Raw genomic sequence first — 21,359 nt, 5'->3', positions numbered from 1 at the left:
ATTATGGGTAATCTGATCACCAGTATGACAAACAGATCAGAGCTTGCTTTCCTGCGTGGGCAGGTGATCTGTCTTATCTGTGTGCAGAACTTCCTGTGTACTACAGAACTACTGACCACCTAGCTCAGTCATCCTTAGTTTCTATAGTGCTGCTGAGGATATCATATCTGATAGATGACTAGCTACAACCATTACCTGCAGAATTCTAAAATCCCCTGACTCACACATTCTATACTATCTGTGAGTGCTGTGTGCAGACTATCTAGTGTATTGCTATGAAATGCAACTTCTGACTGCTTTTTTATACGTTACAACCATCTCAGAATCAGCGGCACAGTCCTGGATTTTGGGTGTTGTCCCTGAGCATGGAGAAGGTATGTCACATATTCAACCCTACCTGTTTTGAGGCTGCAGATGGAGTCGAGCACATTGGTAAAGCATACTGGAGGTGGACGGATGAATGACTACCTGGAGAGAGGAAAATATTGGAACCCGATCCACTTCCATCCACTGACTCAAAATCCCATGGAGGGAGAATTCTACTATATATATAAATAGTATATATTTGTTTGTAGCTTCTCAGTACATTATGTGAAGTACAGTCTATCCCACAAAACATAAGTCCTCCTACAGCTTTGTAAATGGAATTTAGAAAGTTATGGTGGGGAGACAAAAACAAGTCAAATGGCTGCATCGGGAAAGCGCCATATGATACAAAATCAATGGCGCTGGTTTCACTATGGAGTGACGTGTCCTGTGTATCACTACATTACAGGTGGCGGGGTGGGGGTGGGGACTGTATTTGGTTGTTCTTTGTGTCCATCTCAGCCTATAGGAATGTACCTATGAAGGTATTCAGTTGTGATCATGTCCGAGCACTTAGTTCAGGCATGAAGGAGTTAACGCCGTAATCCCTTTAGGCCTCAGAGTCAAGTCATTCCCGTCCAGTCAGATATGACTTATTGCAGATGTCTATGAAGGCAATAAGACGCCTGGTAATATTTTAATGGGAGAGAGGACATATTCTTCACGTAGCAAATGTGGCAATTTCCTCTTGTGCACAGACATCAGGTTCTTCTTCTGCTGAAATCCCCGAGCTCTGGGTCTGATCTATTAAGGAGCAGCATATTCATCCCTGTAAATGCTTAAGGGGGGCTTCATTTATATGTACATATACGGTAATATATACTGTTTTACCATGGCTGATAAAGAGGCACTATAGTCAGCAGAATTATGAGGGCATTGTGGCTGGTATGGGGTCATTTCGATTGGCCATTATGGCTGGTATGGGGTCCTTGTGCCTGGTTTGGGGTCATTGTGGCTGACCACAGTGACTGGTATGGAGTTATTGAGGCTGGACATAGTGGCTGGTATGGGGTTATTGTGGCTGGTATGGGATCATTGTGGCTGACCATAGTGGCTGGTACAGGATTATTGTGGCTGGCCATAGTGGCTGATATGGGGTTATTGTGGCTGGCCATAGTGGCTGGTATGGGGTTATTGTGGCTGTACATAGTGGCTGATATGGGGTCATTATGTCTGGCCATAGTGGCTGGTATGGGTTTATTGTGGCTGATATGGGGTTATTGTGGCTGTACATAGTGGCTGATATGGGGTCATTATGTCTGGCCATAGTGGCTGGTATGGGTTTATTGTGGCTGGCCATAGTGGCTGATATGGAGTTATTGTGGCTGACCATAGTGGATAGTATGGGGTTATTGTGGCTGGCCATAGTGGCTGATATGGGGTTATTGTGGCTGATATGGGGTAATTGTGGCTGACCATAGTGGTTGGTATGGGGTTATTGTGACTGACCTTAGTGGCTGATATGGGGTAATTGTGGCTGACCATAGTGGCTGGTATGGGGTTATTGTGGCTGTACATAGTGGCTGGTATGGGTTTATTGTGGCTGGCCATAGTGACTGATATGAGGTTATTGTGACGGGCCATAGTGGCTGGTATGGGGTTATTGTGGATGGCCATAGTGGCTGGTATGGGGTTATTGTGGCTGGTATGGGATCATTGTGGCTGACCATAGTGGCTGGTACAGGATTATTGTGGCTGGCCATAGTGGCTGATATGGGGTTATTGTGGCTGGCCATAGTGGCTGGTATGGGGTTATTGTGGCTGTACATAGTGGCTGATATGGGGTCATTATGTCTGGCCATAGTGGCTGGTATGGGTTTATTGTGGCTGGCCATAGTGGCTGATATGGGGTTATTGTGGCTGACCATAGTGGATAGTATGGGGTTATTGTGGCTGGCCATAGTGGCTGATATGGGGTTATTGTGGCTGATATGGGGTAATTGTGGCTGACCATAGTGGCTGGTATGGGGTTATTGTGACTGACCATAGTGGCTGATATGGGGTAATTGTGGCTGACCATAGTGGCTGGTATGGGGTTATTGTGGCTGACCATAGTGACTGGTATGGGGTTATTGTGGCAGTACATAGTGGCTGGTATGGGTTTATTGTGGCTGGCCATAGTTACTGATATGAGGTTATTGTGACGGGCCATAGTGGCTGGTATGGGGTTATTGTGGATGGCCATAGTGGCTGATATGGGGTCATTATGGCTGGCCATAGTGGCTGGTATGGGGTTATTGTGGCTGGTATGGGATCATTGTGGCTGACCATAGTGGCTGGTATGGGGTTATTGTGGCTGGTATGGGATCATTGTGGCTGACCATAGTGGCTGGTATGGGGTTATTGTGGCTGGTATGGGATCATTGTGGCTGACCATAGTGGCTGGTATGGGGTTATTGTGGCTGACCATAGTGGCTGGTATGGGATCATTGTGGCTGACCATAGTGGCTGGTATGGGTTTATTGTGGCTGGCCATAGTGACTGATATGAGGTTATTGTGACGGGCCATAGTGGCTGGTATGGGGTTATTGTGGATGGCCATAGTGGCTGATATGGGGTCATTATGGCTGGCCATAGTGGCTGGTATGGGATTATTGTGGCTGGTATGGGATCATTGTGGCTGAGCATAGTGGCTGGTATGGGGTCATTGGGGCTTGCCACTGTTATGGTGACACTGATTGGCCCTGTTATAAGACCACTGTGACATAATTATTGGGATTCTGTGGCTAACACTAACATGGATACCTGTCACCAAGAGCCCCTAACCCTGATGCTACTAAGTTTTACTGACCCCAAATTTGGACCACAATCCTTTCCATTGTGATACTCAAAATTGTTTAGGTTTTAATTTAATGGGGATGAGTCCTGGGCTCGTCTCCGGCAGTTCTCGGCACATTTGTGTTACACAACTGAAGTTAACACCTCGCTTTACTGCACATGCACAATACAGCAAATTATACAATCACTAACTTCAACTGCGCATGCGCTGGGAATAGGGATAAATGAACTCATTTGTAATACACATAGTAAATTTTTCAAATGAGAGTCTTAGGGGTCACCATCCATGGACCCTTATGCTTTGATGGACGTTCTGGGTCTTCCAGATTTAGAGACAGTCTTTACAGAGGAGATTACAATGTACGCTAACGCTCCATTCATGACGTCTTCTCTTTCGCTGGTACCTCATAAATGATGAGGCCGATCTGCTGAGTCCTGTGACTGAGAGGATTTATTTACTGCCCTAAATATTCTGGATCTTTATTTCCCATCACCCGGTGGCAGCTATATTTCTCCGCCGCGTCTGGCGCTCAGACATGAACGTCGGCTGCTGGCAGGAGCTTTCGGGAAGGAGATTGAGTGAGGTAATTCTATGGGAAGTTACAATGAATTGTCACTAATTACAAGTCGCCTGTAGTGGGTAGTTTGGGGTCTCAGACCATTACTATCAGTCAAGGAAATCGTGTTCGAGTGGCGAGCGGCGGAGAGGGGTGCGCGTGCGGGGACAGATTTAATTACACTGGTGTCGAGTTACGGTTTTCTCAGGATGGGTTTCGCACTGTCGCGGGCCCGCCGAGCCTCTCACTTTTCGGAAAAGAGAATTGCACGTTCCTCTTGTCTCTGCCTGTGAATTATGATAATGCCGAACCCTGGAGAAACCTACAGGGAGCTGCAGACTAAAATGTGAATACGAGTCGAGAGGTTTGCGAGGCTGGAAATGTCACTGTGATGCCGAAACATGGCTTGTAGTGACGCCAGGTAGCTGATAGAATAATGTCCCTGAAATAGACCGGACATGATATTGTATCCTATGTCTCATCCGTCTGGTGATGGCAACAAATCACACAGGATGGTGGCGCTCTAACATGGTCACCCAACGCATGGATGGATGGAATAGAGATGGACGAACTGAGCCAGGGTCAACCCGAAGAGTCCAAATTGTTCCAATTGGGAATTCATCTCAGATGAACTAAAATGGCCGTTGCGACTTGTATTGTAGTACATTATTATACTCTGGGGCCAATCTCTACCCATGTATGTCAATGGTTCCAGCCACATGGCTCTACATCCAGAGGCGTAACTAGGAATGGCGGGGCCCCGTGGCAAACTTTTGACATGGGCCCCCACAGTCCTGACCGACACCGAAGACCTTGACCGACTGACCCCCCCGCCGCATTCCTGCACGCTTTATTATGCCCCATAGTGGCCCCTGCACACAGTATTATGCCCCATAGTGGGCCCTTCACGTACCAATTTGGCCCACTGTGGCCCCTGCGCATGATATTATGCCCCATAGTGAACACCCATAAACAATTATTATACTCTGGGGTCTTTTCAGACCCCAGAGTATAATAATCGGAGACCTGGGGGGGATACAAACATAAAAAAACACTGTTAATTACCTATCTCCAGCTCCGCTGCAGTCTTCGGTGGTGTCGGCCATCTTTAATGACTAGGGTTGAGTGATCGGGATCGGAAAAGATCGGATTCTGATCTTTTCCAGCGGGATAGAGGTTGGAGGTTATTTCCCACAATGCTTGGCTACTGGCCAATCATTGTGGGAAAAGCTAACCCCATTAATGACATATGGACGTCACATGACCCAGGACGCAGGTCCTGGTCAAGTGACACCAGGGACGTCACACAACTAGGCCCGAAGCCTGAAAAGACCCCCAAGTATAATAATAGTGCTTGTGGGGCCCGCACCGTCACTTACCGATCCGTTCCATCCTATTCTGTTCTATCAGCGGAACAGAACACATCGGAGGGCCACCATAGAGGTCAGTACATGACGGAGTGCACTTGGATATCACACAAGACTTACGCTACAAACTCAACCCCACATTGGACAGCATACACAGTCGTGCATTTGCGTCCTAGGGTCTATCAATATAACACCAGGGGTGGGGGCCAAAATATGTCGCTCATCTTACACCATCCAAAAACAATGGCAAAAATATTACTATAGAACCCCGCGCTCATCCTACATTTAGCGCATGTTGAGTCGGGGATTTTAGAGCGTCTCGGAGCGGCCCAGAGGTGAAGTTTTGCTTATATGGTAGATAAAGCGTCGGATCCATATTGGTTATCTGGGCATTCCCGGACATGATCTCCTCGCCCGTACAGTAATAATCCTCGCAGTAAACAGCTGCCGACACTTCCGAGGAACTCGCTTGTGATATCTCTTCAATTAATTTTATGGCAATGACAAAGCCGTGTTTAGAAGCCATCGGAGAGCCATCGCGTTGTGGTTGTGAGCGGTGTGACACGAGTGGGGCCCTCACATCCCATATCTCACATCCTCCCCCTCCCGTCTGACACGCTGGCCCGCTCTCAGGGGCGACCTCCATTCTGAGCTAATTAACTGCTGGCCAGGAGCTGGTCTTGGAGCGACGCTGCCCCCGGAGCGACGCTGGCTGCAGGATGTATACAAGCTGGCCAAGATGATGAGCTTGTGTCACTACTGTACGGGAGAAAAAAATGAGATGAGACAGGGATGACCCGGGGTCTGGAGAGAACTGCATCAGAGCAGAACGGTGTGAAAGCCCAGAGACTCCATCATGTTACTTACAGAGCTGGCAGAAAACCAGAGGAGGGGGCAATTATGGTGTTATGCCCCTATTATGCCCCCATCCACCATGTCTAGGTATACCTACCCTTTAACGTAAATCAGTGGCGTAACTAGGAATGGCGGGGCCCCATGGCGAACTTTTGACATGGCCCCCCTCCCCTTCTTGACCAACACTGAAGACCTCGACCGACCGACCCCCCAGCGCATTCCTGCGCGCTCTATTATGCCCCATAGTGGCCCCTGCACACAGTATTATGCCCCATAGTGGCCCCTGCACACAGTATTATGTCCCATAGTGGTCCCTGCACACAGTATTATCCCCCATAGTGGCCCCTGCACACAGTATTATGCCCCATAGTGGCCCCTGCACACAGTATTATGCCCCATAGTGGCCCCTGCACACAGTATTATGTCCCATAGTGGCCCCTGCACACAGTATTATGTCCCATAGTGGCCCCTGCACACAGTATTATGCCCCATAGTGGCCCCTGCACACAGTATTATGTCCCATAGTGGCCCCTGCACACAGTATTATGTCCCATAGTGGCCCCTGCACACAGTATTATGTCCCATAGTGGCCCCTGCACACAGTATTATGTCCCATAGTGGCCCCTGCACACAGTATTATGCCCCATAGTGGCCCCTGCACACAGTATTATGTCCCATAGTGGCCCCTGCACACAGTATTATGTCCCATAGTGGCCCCTGCACACAGTATTATGCCCCATAGTGGCCCCTGTACACAGTATTATGCCCCATAGTGGCCCCTGCACACAGTATTATGCCCCCATAATGAACACCCATGTACAATTATAATACTCTGGGGTCTTTTCAGACCCCAGAGTATAATAATCGGGGACCGAGGGGGGGATACCAACATAAAAAACACTGTCACTTACCTATCCCCGCCTCCGCTGCAGTCCTCGGTGGTGTCGGCCATCTTTAATGACGTATGGACGTCACATGACCCGGGACGCAGGTCCCGGTCAAGTGATGTCAGGGATGTCACACAATTAGGCCCGATGCCTGTATGGAGCGTGGAGAGGTAAGTAACACAGTTTTTATGTTCACTTACCTCTCCCAGGCCTCTGATCATTATACTCGGGGGTCTGAAAAGATCCTGAGTATAATAATAGTGTTTGTGGGGCCCGGATCGGAAAGTAAATAGTGCCCGTTACCTTAACAGCCTATTAAGAAAAAAAAAGCGCAGTGGTAGCGCCTGTCGCCAGGTCCCTAATGTCCCGGGCCCTGTGGCAGCCACTATACCTGCTACCCCGGTCCCCCGGTAGTTACGCCACTGACGTAAATGTTCATGATGTCTGAAAATATTAGGAAATGCTTAAAGGGATCATCCAGGATGATGATATTGAGCTCCGCTTCCTCTTCTCATGCCCATCCATTGGTCACATGCTCATGTGACTGAGCTGCAATACCAAGCATGGCCACTATAGAATGTAGGCGCTGTGCTGTGTACGTCAATCAGTATCATCATTCCCCTTTGAATAACAGCTACCTAGTACAAGGGACAAAATTAGAGCTACATGCGGTGCTATTTTTTTGTCAAATGGACAGAATCTGCGACTAATGTGAACACAGGCTTAGCCTTTCTGCAGCCAATACAACATCGGAGCTACTGGGATATCCTGTACAACTCAGTGCCACGCGCCTCGCACCTCAAAGTGGATATTTTGCCTTTGCTTTGCGTGCGGCAGGTCTTCTTTAAGCGTATTGGACTATTCCACCTGCGGAAATGTAAGTCAAACATCAGAATGGGGAATAGACATCGGCGCGAACCGAAATCTTCTCTCATGCCATCAAATTCTCCGTTTCATTGTAGCTACTGATCCAGAATAAAGCATTTAAATTATGTTATCCAGAAGAGCATATAAATGGAAAGCCGTGAATTACCTCGCCGAATGATTTATATCTTGGTTATTTTTCAATAGATGAAGCCATTGACTCCGAGTTCCTCAGGATTTATCGACTCTGCCATCTGACAAATTGCTGGCGGCTGCAGCTCCGGCGCCTGGCGCTCCCTATACGGAGATACAGATTAGATGGTGAGCTCTGTGGTTCAGTGCTCCTGGTGAACGCTGACGTGGCGTCGATACGGTGGGGTGGGAAGTGCGAACGTTACCGTAGTGGCTCGTGATGATTTAGTCGCAGGTTTGTTTGAGGTCTGGACGACGGAGAAGTGTGAAATTACCTGACTGGATTAAGTAGGACATGCTCCTTCCTGTTAATGGAACATCGTTGGAGACTGCTGAGACGATTAAGGGTTGTCAATGGCGCTAAATCACCGCGGGAGGAAGTGTTAAAGGTGCTCGGGCTCATACAAAATCATTTTTATCTTCTCACCCGTCTAAGATCTTCTTCTCCCACCCCTCCATGTCTATATTACGGCTTAACCCTCTATGGTCAAGCCTTAATAACCGCGGTGTAATGAAACTGGTGGGACTACGACTACGTCTCTTAGAGGTATAGCTTGGACGTCCCGGATCCCAATGCAAAATATGTAATGAGTGCCCACTTACTTTGTGTCATCTATAATACTGGTCTTTTCTAAGTTTGTCCAGGGTCCGGTAGTGATTACCCCTGAAACAGTGGCGTAACTACCGGGTTAGCAGTGGTAGCAGCTGCCACAGGGTCCGAGACATTAAGGGGCCCGGTGACACCCGCTACCTCTGCGTTGATTTTTTTAAATAGGCCGTTACCGGCTGGAGTTACGCCGGTAATTGGCCCTACTTACTTACCTATCCTGGAAGGGGCCGGAATCAGTAAGTGACACCGCGGGCCCCACAAACATCTTTATTATACTCAGGGGTCTTTTCAGACCCCCGAGTATAATGATCGGAGGCCCGGGAGAGGTAAGCGAACATAACAAACAGTGTTACTTACCTCTCCACGCTCCGCGAAGGCTTCAGGGCCTACTTGTGTGACGTCTCAGACGTGACATGACCGGGGCCTGCTTCCTTATGCGTCGCGACGCAGGCCCACGGTCACATGACGTCCCGGACGTCATTGAAGATAGTCGACAGTGGGGAGCGCAGGGATAGGCAAGTAACAGTGTTTATGTTTGTATCCCCTCTCAGTCTCCGATTATTATACTCTGGGGTCTGAAAAGACCCCAGAGTATAATAATTGTTAATGGGTGTCCACAATGCATAATACTGGGTGATGGGGCCACTATGGGGCATAATATGGGGTGATGAGGCCACTATGGGGCATAATACTGAGTGAAGGGGCCACTATGGGACATAATACTGTGTGCAGGGGCCACTATGGGGCATAATACTGTGTGCAGGGGCCACTATGGGGTATAATGCTTTGTGCAGGGGCAACTATGGGTCATAATACTGCGCGCAGGAATACGGGGGAGGGGGGTTGGTTGGGGTCTTCGGCATCTATCGGGGGGGGGCCCATGTCAAAGGTTCGCCATTGGGCCCCGCCATTCCTAGTTACGCCGCTGCCCTGAAAGTCAATATTTGGCAACTGTCCCAAATTTGTCCCAAATTTTTGGGTAACAATACTAAGTCTTGGCGACATGTTCTGGACTGATAGGGGGACATAGTTGCTGCCAAAAAGTGGCAAGCTTTACCCAAAAACAGCCAACATGGATGTCCTGGACAACAACAAGGACCGAAGGTCCGTGGCAGGGGATCCACGCTCACTGGTGAAGAAGATAGGCCAAGGTTTCCAAGAAGAAACTCTTATTGAGGTGAGTATAAAACAGATCTTTACGATGCGTTTCGGGCCAAACACAGGCCCTTTTTCAAGTGAAAAGTGACAGGTCCCATCGCATCTGACCCGGCGGGTCCTGACGCTTTGCACTGAAAAAGAGCCTGTGTTTAGCCCAAAACGCGTCGTAAAGATCTGTTTTATACTCACCTCAATAAAGAGTTTTCTCTTGGAAACCTTGGCCTGTCTTCTTCACCAGTGAGCGTGGATCCCCTGCCACCGACCTTCGGTCCTTGTTGTTGTTCACTGCTCCTCCGGTCCTCCGGTGTACAGGTTGATCCACTGCCACTCTCACCTGGGATTTGTATCCACAAGCGATATTGGGGGTTGTGACTGTTCACAACCTCATCAGGTGAGAGGCCATTTGGTCGATACATTACTTATCCACCACATTCTATACTACACTTAGTGCGCTCCGTGTCTCTCTTCTTTTGTCTCCCAACACGGATGTCCTGGCCTTGTTGGGTTCAGTCTTGGGGGTAGAAATTAGGGGTGACCATCGGGGCCTCCATAGGGTCCAAGGCCTGGTCAACCCCACACATACATTAACCTATGTGAAGCTTTGTGTTTTTATTGCTTTGCCAGATTTACTGGAACAGATCTAACTTTTTGGAAACCATCCTAGCAAATATCCAAAAAGGGGACAAGGCTTATGAAACCCAGCCCCTAGGTTGTTGTGGTCTTGAGCTGTTTATACCAGTCTATAGACCTTCTATGCTAGAGAACTAGGGTCCGTGGTGTAATGGGGCAGATCTATTATGCATAAAAAGTTGCACATTTTTTTGGCACAAATCGAGTTCTGTTCGAGTTGTTATTGTTTTCTTTTGTGCTGCCCTCGCCACTTTCCCAGAAAGGGGGTATAGCGAGGGCACTCAGGGGGCAGAACCATGGACCCCACCAGATTTGTTACTGTTTACGCCAAAACTACTTGTGAGTTACTTCGCTCAGGTCTGTGTGCTGTTTTTTTCACGGATGGCACTCAGACAGAAAAATTCTTAGTGTGAAAGGAGTTAAACATCTCTATATTATTAACATAATTATACCTTGGGGTTCCCTTATTCAAAAATTTTAGGTCACACCCCCCACACAGTATAATGCCCCATTACTGACCCCTGACACAGTATAATGCCCCATTACTGACCCCCCCACACACACACAGTATAATGTCCCATTACTGATCCTACACAGTATAATGCTCTATTACTGACCCCCCACAGTATAATGCCCCATTATTGACCCCTACACAGTATAATGTCCCATTACTGACCCCCCCCCACAGTATAATGCCCCATTACTGACCCCCCCACAGTATAATGCCCCATTACTGACCCCCCCCCCCCCCCACAGTATAATGTCCCAAGACTGACTCCCACACAGTATTACACCCCATTACTGGTCCTCACACAGTATAATGTCCCATTACTGACCCTCCCCACAGTATAATGCCCCATTATTGACCCCTACACGGTATAATGTCCCATTATTGACCCCTACACCGTATAATACCCCATTATTGACCCCTACAGAGTATAATGCCCCATTATTGACCCCTACACAGTATAATGCCCCATTACTGGTCCTCATACAGTAATTGCCCCCTTTTTTGACGCCCACACAGTTCATTGCAACCTTCTTTAGTCACCGCATAGGATACTGTCCTCTTTTTTGGGTCCCACACAGAATATTGTCCTCTTCTTTGGCCCTCACATGGTACATTGCACCCCTTTTTTAGTAACCACGTAGGATACTTCCCTCTTTTTTGCCCCCCCCCCACAGAATAATCCCCCCTTTTTTGGCCCCCACACAGTGACATGTTAGCCCACTAACTATTGGATTAGTCCAACAGATAGCAGCTGTTATGTTACTCACCCATACCGTCTCCTGTACATGCCCACCTCAGCTTCAGCCACCATGGGGCGCCACACCTTAACTTAGGACGTCACGTGTTCGACCAGCATTAGGTTGTCTTCACACATGGTGATTTTTGAGTATTTTTGGAAAATATCTTGGTCCTGTGTTACCCAGACTCTCAGACGTTCTCTGGTGTGTGACATTTCTATGCACAGATAAGACAAATGCTGCACATAATAATATGATCTAACCCTACGTCTTATAGATTTTATGACCTATAACATCCTGCGATCTCATGGACATCCTGTAATAAGAAGCGTGACCAAGAACCATAGCCAGTTTGAAGTCAGGTCCCATCTGTTCCCACCCCCTGTAAATCCTGCACCCTCACCGAACAGATGACATTCATCGCTCTTAAGACAGTTAATCAGGATCGGCGGTGCGGGCCGTAATAACACACTGTACTCGCAGGCTGCATTACCGGAGCCGCGGCCGCACACTCCTGATTGCAAAGTGCCTGGCTTAGTCATCACAAAAGACAAATTATCTTCATTTACTAAACTTTCTGCATCCATTTCATACGGAAAACAAAGACTTTGGCGCATTCGTCTCCCGTCTTATTTACCTTTGTTTATTTATTCAGTGTGGGGAGCAGAGGTTCCCCGCGACGATCCTAAATGTACAGGGTTAGGCTTATTCAAATTTTATTTTTTCGATGTGTAGCTTGGATGTTGCCATTACAAAAATCAAAGAAAAACTGAAGAAAAAAGAAATTAAAACATTTAAGGCTGGCTTCAACTGCTCGTACAGTCCCGGGTCTCAAAGAACCTGTTCGTTGAAAGTGATTCACCCACTTCATGATCGTGTCAAACTTCGGAACACGACCATGGCGGCCAACGTTGGAATGATTCCAGAAACGTCTCTGTGTTTGAGTGACGGAACGGGCCGTTTCGATAAAGGTGTTGTACACGAACATCGACCATGTCTCCATTGCTACTGAAGTGGCGGCTCATGACGAGCAGATACCCGACTCTTTATCCACCAAGGTTATCCCCACCTTGCGTGGCGCCCTATTCTCATCATCCGTACCTCCCTGCCTATCCCTGTATTACTATGACAATCCAAAATGCATTTGATGTAACTACTAAATTAATGGAAAAAAAATTCCAGGTAGACTATACTGCGTGGGGACCACTTGGGAACATTATACTGTGTGGGGTACTAAGGGGGGCACGTAGGTTTAGGAATATTATACTGTGTGGGAGCTATAGGGGGTATTATATTGTGTGGGGCACTGCTTGGATATCATACTGTGTTTGGGGTATTATTCTGTGTGTGGGGAGTTAAGGAACATAATACTATGTGGGGCACTGATTGGATATCATACTGTGTTGGAGATATTATACTATGTAGGAGAACTTACGGAACATACTGTGTTGGCCACAGATATCATAATGTGCTGGGGATATTATACTGTGAAGTAGAACTTAGGGAACATTATACTGTGTGGGGTACTAAGGGAGGCACGTAGGTTCAGGAATATTATACTGTGTGGGAGCTATAGGGGGCATTATATTGTGTGGGGCACAGCTTGGATATCATACTGTGTGTGGGGGTCTTATGGAGCATTATACTGTTTGGGGGGTACAGGGAGTATTATACTGTGTGAGGTACTTATTGGATGTCATACTGTGTTCGTGGTATTATTCTGTGTGGGGGGAGTTAAGGAACATAATACTGTGTTGGGCTACTGGGGACATTATACTATGCGGGGCACTGATTGGATATCATACTGTGTTGGGGGTATTATACTATGTAGGAGAACTTAAGGAACATACTGTGTTGAGGCTACGTGGGCCATTATACTGTGTGGGGCACAGATTGGATATCATATTGTGTTTGGGGTATTATAATGTGGGGGGGAATTAAGGAACATGATTCTGTTTGGGGCTACAGGGAGTATTATACTGTGTGGTGCACTGCTTGGGTATCATATTGTGTTCGGGGTATTATACTGTGTGGGTGTTACAGGGGGTATTATAATGTGTTGGGCACAGATTAGATATATTGTGATTGGGGTATTATAATGTTGGGGGACTTAAGGAACATGATACTGTTTGGGGCTACAGGGAGTATTATACTGTGTGATGTACTGCTTGGGTTCAGGATATTATACTGTGTCCCCACACAAGAACATTATACTGTGTGGGTGCTACAGGGAGCATTATAATGTGTTGGGCACAGATGTGATCGGGGTATTATAATGTGGGGGGAATATAAGGAACATAATACTGTGTGGGGGCTACAGGAAGCATTATACTGTGTGGTGTAATGCTTGGGTATAATATTTAGTTCGGGGGTATTATACTGTGTGTGGGGGGCTTAAGGAACATAATACTACATGGGGGCTACAAGGGGAATTATAATGTGTTGGGCACTGATTGGATATCATACTGTGTTCAGGGTTATATACTGTGTGTGGGGGCCACAGGGGACATTATACTATGTGGGGGCACTACCGTATATTATGTGATAGCACTAAGGGGACATTATACTGTATGGGGGCACTAAGTAGGCATTATATAGTGTGGAGGTACTAAGTGGACTTTATGCTGTTGGGGACACTAATGGAGCATTATTCTATGTGGCGGTATTTAGGGGACATTATACTCTGTAGGGGCATTAAGTAGGTATTATGTGTGGGGCACATATTAGGATTCATGACTTACAAGGATTCATTATATGTAAATTTCACGGTGCACACTGTGCACGGACAGGGGATAAGTGTCTGACCGTCTGGTCCTCCAGCAATTAGGAAATTGTGTGGACTGAAAGTACCCCTAAAGCCTCCTCGTGAATGGAGGGAGGGCGATTGTGTGTCCGACGCTTGCGGAGATTACAGTCTTGGCTGCCCCATAGAAGTGAATGGCGCGTCGGTCAATAGCAATCCAATCACAAGAAGGCTTTAGGGGTCCTTTTGGTCTTATTGCTTGAGGACCTGTCGATCTGGTCCTCAGAGATCAGACACTTATGGCTAAGGGATAAGTGTCCTTAACAGTACTTCCTCCTTAAGTCCATTGAGTCACTGTTGAGTGGTGTATCTAAGCCTGTCATTGTGCGATACCACCTCAGTGAACCCGCCAGCCCTACATCCCCATCATGTAACGACACTGAACACCATTATATACCGGTTTCCCGGGGCGGTGTGCTGCTGAGCCGCAGTATCTGGACCTGGATCTCTTCCCTCTCGGGAGCACTTATGGCGGCTACACCGCAGCGGTTTACAAATAATTAATCCTTTGTAGTCGTCAATAATGTGATTTTCCCTGGTTGGCGTTGCTTGTTTTTTTGTGAATGATTTGCTTCCGCGAGGATTAGGATATTCTCGCCGCAGTCATTTACTGAACTGGGCTATGGCAGCCCATGACACAGGAGATGACGGCTTGGTTGGTGGTGAGTCAGGCTCAGGATACTGTATATTCATTGTTCTGAGCTCTCAGCCGCCCGCAGGCAGGGAATATGGAAGGTAATTTTCTGCAGTGCTTACAGTTCATCCGGTCTGCGTGGATGTAAGTCATGGGGGTTATAAATGTCTGCTGCCGTTCCTGGTATTACTTTGTTATTTGTGCTGTGTCGTCTCGGTGTAATATGACAGCAACGCGGATAACCCGGAGGACACAAGACGTATCGGAATATGGGGGCTATATACGTAGACAATGTAGGATCTAATAACGGATCAAAATGGCGCACGTGGTATAATCTATATATGATGGCGCCATGTTTCAACCTTATGCCATCAATAATTTACAGCAGAAAACGGGGCACATCTTCAATAAATTTCATGGGGCAGATTTCTTAAGACTACAGATGGGCGAGCCTTCCTAGATTTGTTTAGTTTCAGGTCCTTGAATCGTTTCGGGTCGAACAAGTTCGGATAGAACCGGAAGTGATGTAATTATACACTGGGGTCTCTTTAGGGCCCATCGAATAATAGGCGGAGGTCCAGAGGAGGTGACCAAATAAAAAAATATTCACACTCACCTTCCCTCACCTGTTTTGGGTCTCCTTATGGCGTCGCCATTCTGTCTCACCATGGCGTCATGTGCTTGGGATCACCTGGGATTGGGCATCACGGTGACATGGGTTGGTGTCATGACACTTGGTGCACCCATGGGACCACTGTGGCCTTAGCGGTGAGCCTAGTTTTATGATGTCATCATGAGATCACCGAACATCATGAGGAGTTGAGGAAAGTTGAGTATATTTTTTTCCCGACCTACCTTGGGCCTCCACCTATTATTTTCAGAGTATGATAATGTCCCACACAGCGTCTTGTAGCGGCCATTTTTGTTCATCCAAGACAAATCCCCAATTGTTCAGTTTTGTTTAAAAAAATAATAAATTTGGGGTGTTCGGGACAAACTCAGTTTGTGCCAAAGCGGATCGCCCATCTGTAATAAGACCCAGACAAATTTAGGAAAAGGCTCCAGGCTCGTCAAAAGTCAGTCACACGTTCCTGTACCAGAATAAAGATCTATGGGGTTGAGGGATGAATTTCAAAATCCGATCATTTTTCAGCTGATCCCGAACGCGATCGTGAAATTTGCTCCATCGCCGATCGGGATCCGATCTTTTCTGATCCCGATCACTCAACCCTAGAGATCTAGCGCGAGTTATAATACATATGTTTGTCCGAGGCATCCTCACCCTGGCCCATCCCACTTTGTCCAATTCTTCTCCCCAAAAGCTCTGGTCTACTCATAGATCACTTGCATGGCTCCTCACCAAATCTACTCTCAACCTTCCCCTCGCTGTTCCACTCTACTCACAATGTGGGGAACGAGGTGCAGAACGGGATCATGGCACCAATTTGGCAAATGCCCCAAATTTACGCTACAATATCGCCCCTCTACACATGAAAACTAGTGTACAGGGATTGATCGATCCCTCCATGACTTTTCGTCGTCACCCCACTTTTTCTTAATTCCTCAGTATGTTTCAACCATACAATGGGGAAGATTTATGAAGCTACTTGTGCCAGAATTTGACTTCCATTTGTGCCAAAAAAACTGGAGTTCATGCTGTGCACCTCATTTATTATGTGTTTCAGACATTTTGAGCGACACTAAGTGTAGCGGTCTGGTTTTTACACAGAAAAAATGGAGACTTTTTGCTATTTTCTGACCACCACTTTTTGAAAAATTGGACATGGAGTTAATGGGGTAAAACGTAGCACAGAACTACCTGAGCTGGCTTAGATTTGAGTTCCAGCTATGAGCGTAATCTTAAGAAACTTGTGACATCTTATTGACATATCTCCACTCCGACGCATGGCCGAGGAAGAGGTTATACGAAGAACAACGCCATCTTACTGAGCTATAGTTAGCAAGCAAGTAGGGTTGAGTAGCACTTGCTAAAAAGTTGTGCCACCATAGAGACTAATAAATGTTGGACTGGACCACCAGAGTAGCAGAGGATCCTCCAGTGTTGGAAACTCAAGCCAACATGTTGCAAGATTATTATGAAACCGCCAAGTTGGTTGCTTCGTTGAAGAACTCTTTATCCGTCAAGCTTGTTGCTTCCTTGTAATAAAGTTCTCCAGATACATCCATGTCCACCTGAGTCCTTCCACCAGGGAACCGCTCCATCGCCAAAGAGCCATGACATCCTAAATATTAAAGGGTGCGCCACTGCCAACTACCCGTTGCCAGTTGATATCCTGTAATAGTTTATGGTAGAAAACCCCTTCAAATCCTCTAAAACCTCCAGATACAGCAATATCCTATAACAGATGCTGCATATTTCTTTAACACTGGCCCAAATGGTCTTAATTATGATCCTATATCAGGCTCCAAAACCGACATCTGATCCTCGCTCGCTAAATTCCAGGAATTATAACAAACTCAAACAGTCTTAATTTTAACTATTTATTTTCCCATCTTCTGCTTTTCTCTTGAGATTCTATAATTCACTTATTTTGATCTTTTTTTTCCGGAAAGGTCAGAGTCACACTAATAAGGGTTCTTCTGATGTACTCAATCCTATTCTTAAAGCAGCCCTGGGAAAAGGGACAGCCTTAGCATAAGAAGCTGTGCTAAAGGGGTATTCAAGGCTTATAAACTGATGGTCTATCCTTAAAGAGGACCTGTAACTAAGTCCGAAAAGCCCAATGGCATTCATCATCTGATCGGCGCTGTCACCCTGAGCATTTTGATATTTTGTTTATCCTAATCTGTTCAGCCATTCCAAAGATATAAGCAAATTTGGCTATACTAGTGGGTGGTAACAACACTGTGGTTCCTCGGGGGTGGGATTACTCTGTACTGTATATCATGCAGTGTTACTGCCCACTTGGCAAGTAGACCCTAATTTGTATCAACAATAAAAGGGCTTATAGCTTTGGAATGACTGAACAGATTTGGATAAACAAAACACCAAAATGCTCAGGATGACAGCAGCTATTAGTTGATGGATGTCATTGGGCCCTTCAAACCTTGTGGCATGTCCTCTTTAAGAATAGGTCATCAACTGAAAAGTCTACAACACTTCTTTCTTAGGCCTAGTGATAGGTCCTCTTTAAGGTTGCCTTTCATATGAGAAGAATATTGGCCAAACCTATGGAAGTCACCAGGACTGGAAGACTATCTATAGTGTATGTTTCGTAACTCTCCACTGTGGTCAGATATTGGGGTAGATGAATCCATAGTGTATATGTATAGGGGTGTAAGTCTGGTCACATACACATTAGTTCTGTTTTTTAAGGAGAGGCTGAGAAGACACATGGAAAGGAGGGGCTTATGTAACAAGTTAATTTATTATCCAGCCCCTGCTTAACACCAATGGGAGGTGCATTTGTAACAAATTTAATTTCTTAGCCCAGCCCCTGCTTGACACAGATGGGAGGGGCAAATGTAACTATTTAATTTATTGTCCTTCCCCTTTTTGACACAGATGGAGGAGGCTCATTCAACAAATTAATTTATTTTCTCACCCCTGCTTGACAAAATGGGGAGGTCATATATAACAAATTAATTTCCAGCTCCTGCTTGACGCAAAGGGGAGGAGCTTTTGTAATAAATTAACTTATTTTCCAGTACCTGCTTAACACAGGGGGAGGAGCATATTTACTAAATTGATTTATTCTCCAGCCCCAACTTAACATAAAAGGGGAGGTACATATGTAACAAATTAATTTATTTGACACAGCGGGGAGTGGCATGTATATTAAAGTGACTTATTTTCCAGCCCTTGTTGACACAGTGGGGAGGGGTATATGTAAAAATTTGATTCCTTCCAGCTTTTGACAAAGAGGAAAGGAACATAGACAAGAAATTAAAGGGATCCTGTCACGAAGTCTAGGGCCCCTAAACCAGCAGTATGTCTAGTGACAACCAACTTATTTTCCAGGCCTTGCTTAACATAGATGGGAGGGGCATATGTAACAAATCAGCTTATTTTCCAGCCCCTGCTTAACATAGATGGGCGGGGCATATGTAAGGAATCAGTTTATTTTCCAGCCCCTGCTTAACACAGATGGGAAGGGATTATGTAACAAATTAAGTTATTTTCCAGTCCCTGCTTAACATAGATGGGTGGGGCATATGTAACGAATCAGTTTATTTTCCAGCCCCTGCTTAACACAGATGGGAAGGGATTATGTAACAAATTAATTTATTTTCCAGTCCCTGCTTAACATAGATGTGTGGGTCATATCTAACAAATCAACTAAATTTCCAGCCCCTGCTTGACGTAGATAGGTGGGGCATATGTAACAAATCAACTAATTTTCCAGCCCCTGCTTGACATAGATAGGTGGGGCATATGTAACAAATCAACTAATTTTCCAGCCCCTGCTTAACATAAATGGGAGGGGCATATGTAACAAAACTTATATTCCAGCCCCTGCTTAGCTCTTTCAGAAACTATTTAGTAATCTATTAAAGTGCCATAATGTAAGGGTCCCGCCCTGATGTCAGATTCCATCTAAATAAATAAAAAAAAGAAAAAATTGCAATTGACAGAGAAATTAGTATGTAACTATATCATCTACAAATTCATGAAGTTCATTTCACAACCCTCAGTCATCTGCACTTGTGATTGTCACCTACCCTGGATGGCTTTCAATCTTCTCCCTCCTATTGTTTAATGCCATTATAAATGTATTTTCCTATTTCGTGCGCTGACGTTGCCGGCGCCGTTCCATACAGATGTTATTAGCATGACTAATAGTAGTAATTACAGGCGCATCACCTCTTATAGCCTATAGGGAAGAGTACAATATTAAAATCTCTCTCCCGACAAGTGCTCTGTCTCCAAGGTGCATATATTAAATGTTAACTTCTTAATGACTTTTCATTTATTTTACATATGTGATTTTACACACGAGCCTGACAATGACGGATCTTATTACATTTTTATGCCATTTGCTTAATGGCTGGATTTAGGATTTTAGCTTCATATTTAGTAAAATAATCACTAGGGCTGAAGAATTATTATTATTAGCATCATCTTCTTGTATATAGTGATATGGGCCATACCGGTATAACCTGGGTATCTCTTGTATATAATCAAGTATGTACAGCTGGTATAACCTGGGTATCTCCTGTATATAATTATATATGTACAGCTGGTGTAACCTGGGTATCTCCTGTATATAATTATATATGTACAGCTGGAATAACCTGGGTATCTCCTGTATATAATTATATATGTACAGCCGGTATAATCTGGGTATATACTGTATATAATTATATATGTACAGCTGGTATAACCTGGGTATCTCCTGTATATAATTATATATGTACAGCCGGTATAATCTGGGTATATACTGTATATAATTATATATATACGGCCGGTATAACCTGGGTATCTCCTGTATATAATTATATATGTACAGCTGGTATAACCTGGGTATCTCCTGTATATAATTCTATATGTACAGCTGGTATAACCTGGGTATCTCCTGTATATAATTATATATGTACAGCCGGTATAATCTGGGTATATACTGTATATAATTATATATATACGGCCGGTATAACCTGGGTATCTCCTGTATATAATTATATATGTACAGCCGGTATAATCTGGGTATATACTGTATATAATTATATATATACGGCCGGTACAACCTGGGTATCTCCTGTATATAATTATATATGTACAGCTGGTATAACCTGGGTATCCCCTGTATATAATTATATATGTACAGCTGGTATAACCTGGGTATCTCCTGTATATAATTATATATGTAAAGCCGGTATAATCTGGGTATATACTGTATATAATTATATATATACGGCCGGTATAACCTGGGTATCTCCTGTATATAATTATATATGTACAGCTGGTCTAACCTGGGTATCTCCTGTATATAATTATATATGTACAGCCGGTATAATCTGGGTATATACTGTATATAATTATATATGTACAGCTGGTATAACCTGGGTATCTCCTGTATATAATTCTATATGTACAGCTGGTATAACCTGGGTATCTCCTGTATATAATTATATATGTACAGCCGGTATAATCTGGGTATATACTGTATATAATTATATATATACGGCCGGTATAACCTGGGTATCTCCTGTATATAATTATATATGTACAGCCGGTATAATCTGGGTATATACTGTATATAATTATATATATACGGCCGGTATAACCTGGGTATCTCCTGTATATAATTATATATGTACAGCTGGTATAACCTGGGTATCCCCTGTATATAATTATATATGTACAGCTGGTATAACCTGGGTATCTCCTGTATATAATTATATATGTAAAGCCGGTTTAATCTGGGTATATACTGTATATAATTATCTAT

The sequence above is a fragment of the Leptodactylus fuscus genome, chromosome 7 (genome assembly GCF_031893055.1).
Source record: "Leptodactylus fuscus isolate aLepFus1 chromosome 7, aLepFus1.hap2, whole genome shotgun sequence".
NCBI classification, from domain to species: domain Eukaryota; kingdom Metazoa; phylum Chordata; class Amphibia; order Anura; family Leptodactylidae; genus Leptodactylus; species Leptodactylus fuscus.
This window is presented reverse-complemented; position numbering follows the sequence as displayed.